At 38.3% G+C, this 6,000-nt stretch overlaps 1 non-coding gene across 1 annotated transcript; it reads right to left on the reverse strand.

The window, feature by feature from the left end:
* Window positions 1–1,719: 1,719 nt before the first annotated feature.
* On the reverse strand, window positions 1,720–1,792 carry trnaf-gaa. The gene has a single exon. It is a non-coding gene; the product is annotated as a tRNA-Phe (tRNA).
* Window positions 1,793–6,000: the final 4,208 nt, after the last annotated feature.

A 6,000-nucleotide genomic window follows, 5' to 3' on the forward strand; every position in this document is an offset into this window, starting at 1 on the left:
ACATGTATGTGTATGCATGAGCTCACATGTATAACATATGTGGGAATGAATGCAAGAGGTTATACAAACATATAGACGCTCCCCGTGCACACACAAAACACACAAACAATACCTGAAGAGACAAAACGGTGAGACACACCTCAACACAAAGATATGGACTTGAGAATGCAAATGCACACACACAATCGCAAACAAACACACACACACACACACACACAGGGCCCTGGCTGCCTCGCCTGCTCGGCTGGCTGGATCTCTCGGTTGCCATGGTGCCAGTCAGCTGGAGGGAGTGTGAGTGGGCGTCGAGGACGAGGTCTGCTGCTGACTCCTGGCTGGGACACACACACTCACACACACATACACACAAGTGCGGATGTACATACATGCAGATATTCAAGCACACACAAAGACAGCAACAGACAGACAAACACACACACACACACATACAGAGTGCCACAGTAATGTATGCAGATGTATGAACAAACATTGATGCAAAACCATGCATACAAACACAGAGGGACTGCCACATAGGAACTCACACACACACACGATGAACAAAGCCGCTGATGTGATGCTGTCAAAGCCACGAGATAAGTCCCAGTTTGATCCATCTGTATTTGTGAGGACTTTTACTTACTAAAGTCAATTTATAACCTCTACACCTGACCTAAACCTACATTTATATAATCATAATACAGAGTGAAAAGGTAGCCCTGTATTTGGTTGAAGAGACAAAAAAAATGATACGCTAGTAAGTGAGTAGAAAGGACCAAGTTTGACTGAACTACAATACAAGGTTACTCCTGTGCCTGAACAACAATGCTGTGAACATTTTAACTACACATTAACCAATTAATCATCTATAAAATGCCAGAAAATAGTGAAAGATGCCTGTGCCAATCAAGAGTCCTACACCCAAAGATATTCAATGTAATATATCGTAGAGGATTACAGTAAGAAAACCAGCAAATAATTATTCATTTAAGAAGTCAGAATTTGTGGTACTTTACCTTAAAAAAATGTCTTATTGGTCATCTCAATAGTTGCGGATTCATTCTCCCTAACTTTCACATATTGTGATTTTATGTGATGTATATTATAAAGCACTCCTCATCTTTAGCTCATGACTGAAGTTATGATTTTCTCATGTTAAGAAAATGTGCTGCAAGTTATTTGTGTTTATTTGTATATGGTTACTTTTTAAAAGAATAAACTGCTACTGTTTTTTTTAACCATGGTGTACTTATCTGTTATTTGTTTTTACTTATTGTGTTTTTTATTATTAATAACATGTGCCTACTTATTTATATAGTATGTAAGTCTAGTCTTTTCACTTCATCTGCACTATACTTTTGCTGTTGTTATAGCGTAGATTTCCCACTTGCGGTACTAATAAAGAAATTCTGCTTCAATGTTTTCATTCACTGGAGTCACCATTTTTGTGAATTTTGTTCATAAGCAGTAGCCATTTTGTTCCCCTTTTTCTCAAATAAACATATTTTGTGGATTCAAGTTGTTCTCAATAAAGTAAATCACACGTGTACACATTTTGTAGTGTTTTGTCACACAGAGATGTGAGGATTTAGTCATTTGTTCTTATATATCTAACTGTTAAACTATGCATGAACAGCGCCCCTGAAATCTGTGGGAAGTATTTGATTGACAGACCAATATTTCCTTGAGTAGAAATTCATAGAAATCACAGCTCACCAAAACTGCTGCCGAAACCAGGGATCGAACCAGGGACCTTTAGATCTTCAGTCTAACGCTCTCCCAACTGAGCTATTTCGGCGCTCTGTGGAGGGAGGTCAAAGGTTAGTGTGATCAGATAGGAAATGACCTGTGACTTCACACAGATGACTGCTCTACACTGTCCCCTCAGTTCAGAAACAGGAGAGACACACTATTGTCAGTCAGCGGTTACACAGTTACACAAGACATTTATTATGTATCTGTATGTGAATATAAATATCCATAATAACTGGTGAAAGTTTAGTTAAAAAAAGCTATCCATTAAAACTTAAAAGGTAAATATCAGTTATTAAAAATAGCATCAGCAGTGCAAACTTTAATAATTTCTGTATTAGTGCTTTTTCCTAAAATATAACATGAGCTTTATTTTATTTATTGTTTAAGATAACATAAGATATGCTTCATTGTTGAGCTACAGTGCTACAATCAGCTACAATCAGCTTAAAAAAACACGTGGCCACCAAAGACAGAGAAAAAAACAAAAACAAATGGATCATATTGCACATGTCTTGAGGTTAACTATATAAATCTTTAGGCATTATGAAGTTGAGGTCAGAATTCATAACAAACAGGAACTTATAGTTACCAAAACCACAGAGACTCCTTGTCTATTAACTACTTTTATACATTTATAGTAAATGCTTTTATTGTTTAATGAACCCTGACTTATGTCATGATGTTGTCTTTTATGTGTCTAAGGCAGGGGTGTCAAACTCAAGGCCCGGGGGCCAAATCCGGGCTTGCAAAGAATATAATATGTTTATTATACGGTTACAGAAGCACATTGCCAATAAACAACATGTCCCACAATGCATCTCATTTTGTGACATGCGCACTGAAGAGACTTGCAATTCAATCAATCAATCAATGTTTATTTATATAGCCCAATATCACAAATGTTACATTTGTCTCAGTGGACTTTACAGTTTGTACAAAATATCAGTATGACAATACGACACCCTCTGTCCTTAGACCCTCACATCGTACAAGGAAAAACTTCCGGAGAAAACCCACAGTTTAAAGGGAAAAATGGGAGAAACCTCAGGGAGAGCAACAGAGGAGGGATCCCTCTCCCAGGACGGACAGACGTGCAATAGATGCCGTGTGTAAATTGAAAAGATAATACATTTGCAACATAGGTAGTCCAAATGTTTGGAAATGCATGTGTGTATAATAGGAAGATGAATCCACGAGGATATCCATCCAGGACCTATGATCCAGGACCACAGCCACGACTCAAGATCCAGGGCTCGCGATCCAGGACAGAGGAGCGCAGGATCATCCATGACTCCGGATCCCGGCGTATATAGACACCAAAAAGAAAGACATTTGGGGAAGCTGGGTTAATCGGAACATGAGAGTACACAGGTATAGACAGAGAGAAGGAAGAAGTAAGATGTCCCCCGACAAACTAAGCCTATATCAGCAAAACTAGGGGCTGGATCTAATCAGCCCTAACTATAGGCTTTATCAAAAAGGAAGGTCTTAAGCGCACTCTTAAAAACGGATAGGGTGTCTGCCGCCCGAACACAAACTGGAAGCTGATTCCACAAATGTGGAGCTTGATAAGAAAAGGCTCTGGCTCCCATTGTACTTTTAGAGACTCTAGGAACAACCAACAACCCTGCATTCTTGGAACGCAATGCCCTAGTAGGACAGTAGGGTATAATGAGTTCTTTAAGGTAAGATGGCGCCTGCCCATTAAGGGCTTTGTAGGCGAGAAGAAGAATTTTAAATTCTATCCTGTGTTCTATAGGGAGCCAGTGTAAGGCAGCCAGAACAGGAGTAATGTGGTCCCTTTTCCTAACTCTGGTTAGTACACGAGCCGCAGCATTTTGAATCAGCTGAAGCGACTTGACTGACTTCTTGGTACACCCTGATATTAAAGAGTTACAATAATCCAGCCTTGAAGTAACAAATGCATGGACTAGTTTCTCTGCATCGTTTTGAGGCAAGATATGCCTGATTTTTGCAATGTTACGTAGATGGAAGTAGGCGGTCCTTGAAATTGATTTTATGTGGGCGTTAAAGGATAAATCCTGATCAAATATAACACCAAGATTCCTTACAGTCTCACTGGAGGCCAAATTAATGCCATCCATAGTTAGTATATCCTTAGATAATTTGTTTCGTAGATTCTTCGGGCCAAGTACAATAACTTCAGTTTTGGTCGTGTTTAACATCAAAAAGTTTAAGGTCATCCACGTTTTTAAGTCCTTAAGGCAGTCTTGAATTTTATTTAGATGATTAATTTCATCAGGCTTGATTGATAAATATAGTTGAGTATCATCCGCATAACAATGAAAGTTTACAGAATGATTCCTTATAATATTGCCTAACGGAAGCATATATAATGTGAACAAAATAGGTCCGAGCACTGAGCCCTGTGGCACTCCATGGCTAACTTTGGTTTGCGTGGAAGATTCATCATTGACACGTACAAACTGAGAGCGTTCAGATAGATAGGACCTAAACCAGTCTAAAGCAGTTCCCTGTATGCCAACTAAGTGCTCTAGTCTTTGCAATAAGATATCATGGTCGATAGTATCAAATGCAGCACTGAGATCGAGCAAAACAAGAATAGAGACACGTCCCTTGTCAGAGGCTATTAGAATGTCATTTGTGACTTTAACCAGAGCTGTCTCTGTGCTATGATGTGTTCTAAAGCCAGACTGAAAAGCTTCAAATAAATCATTGTTTTTTAAGTAATCACACAACTGTTTTGCGACCGCTTTCTCAAGAATTTTTGAGAGGAACGGAAGATTAGAAATAGGTCTATAGTTGGCTAAAACCTCTGGATCGAGGTTGTGCTTTTTAAGAAGCGGTTTTATCACTGCTACTTTGAATGATTGTGGAACATAGCCTGATAATAAAGACATATTCATAATATTTAATAAATAAGTGCTAATTAATGGAAAAACTTCCTTCAACAGCTTAGTTGGAATTGGGTCTAACATGCACGTTGATGGTTTAGAAGAGAGAATCATTGAATTTAATTGTTCAAGGTTTATGGCTGAAAAGCATTCTAGTTTACTATCTAGTGTAATATTAGAACTTACGTTTCCGGGAGCTGTTGATAACACTATACTGGTCAAAGGCAAGAGGTCATTAATTTTGTTTCTAAGAGTAACAATTTTATCGTTAAAAAAGCACATAAAATCATTACTACTGAGTGCTATGGGAATAGAAGGCTCAATCGAGCTGTGGCTTTCTGTCAGCCTGGCTACAGTGCTGAAAGAAATCTTGCATTATTCTTATTCTCATCTATTAATGAAGAGTAGTAAGCTGCTCTCGCTTTACGCAATGCTTTCTTATATTCATTGAGAGTAATATGCCAAATTAAACGAGATTCTTCAAGTTTAGTAGAACGCCATATCCTTTCAAGTTGTCTCGACTTTTGCTTTATTTTGCGGGTTTCGGCATTATGCCATGGAGCTAGTCTATGTTGTTTTATTTTCTTCTTTTTCAAAGGAGCAACAGAGTCTAATTTTATTCGCAGCGCATCTGTAGCACTATCAACAACATGATCAATTTGGGGTGGTGTACATTTTGTATAAGTTTCCTCCCTTACATGCAGACATGCTATCGAGTTAAGTATTGGTGGAATCTCTTCCTTAAATTTGGCTATAGCACTAACAGATAGGTTTCTGCTGCAGGAGCTTTTGACTAATGCTTTGTAGTCTAGTAACAGTACTTCAAAAGTTACTAAGAAATGGTCGGATAAAGCAGGATTATGCGGTTCGACTAATAGTTGCTCAATTTCAATACCATAAGTCAGAACAAGGTCGAGAGTGTGATTATAGCAGTGGGTTGGTTTATTTACACTCTGACAAAAACCAACAGAATCTAATATAGAGTTAAATGCAACAGTAAGGATATTTTTATCATCGTCAACATGAATATTAAAGTCACCTACGATAATTACTTTATCTGTTTTAAGAACCAAAGTTGATAAAAACTCAGAGAATTCAGATAAGAATTCTGAATAAGGACCTGGTGCACGGTACACTGTAACAAATAAGATTGGCTGCAAAGTTTTCCAGGTCGGATGCGTAAGACTAAAAACGAGACTTTCAAAGGAGGTATAATTTAATTTTGGTTTAGTATTGATAAGTAAACTTGAGTCAAAGATGGCTGCAACTCCACCTCCTCGGCCCGTGCCTCGGGCAATATGAGTATTGATATGGCTGGGTGGAGTGGCCTCATTTATGCTGACATATTCTTCATGTCTCAACCAAGTTTCAGTGA

This window comes from Gymnodraco acuticeps, unplaced genomic scaffold (genome assembly GCF_902827175.1).
Source record: "Gymnodraco acuticeps unplaced genomic scaffold, fGymAcu1.1, whole genome shotgun sequence".
Lineage (NCBI taxonomy): Eukaryota > Metazoa > Chordata > Actinopteri > Perciformes > Bathydraconidae > Gymnodraco > Gymnodraco acuticeps.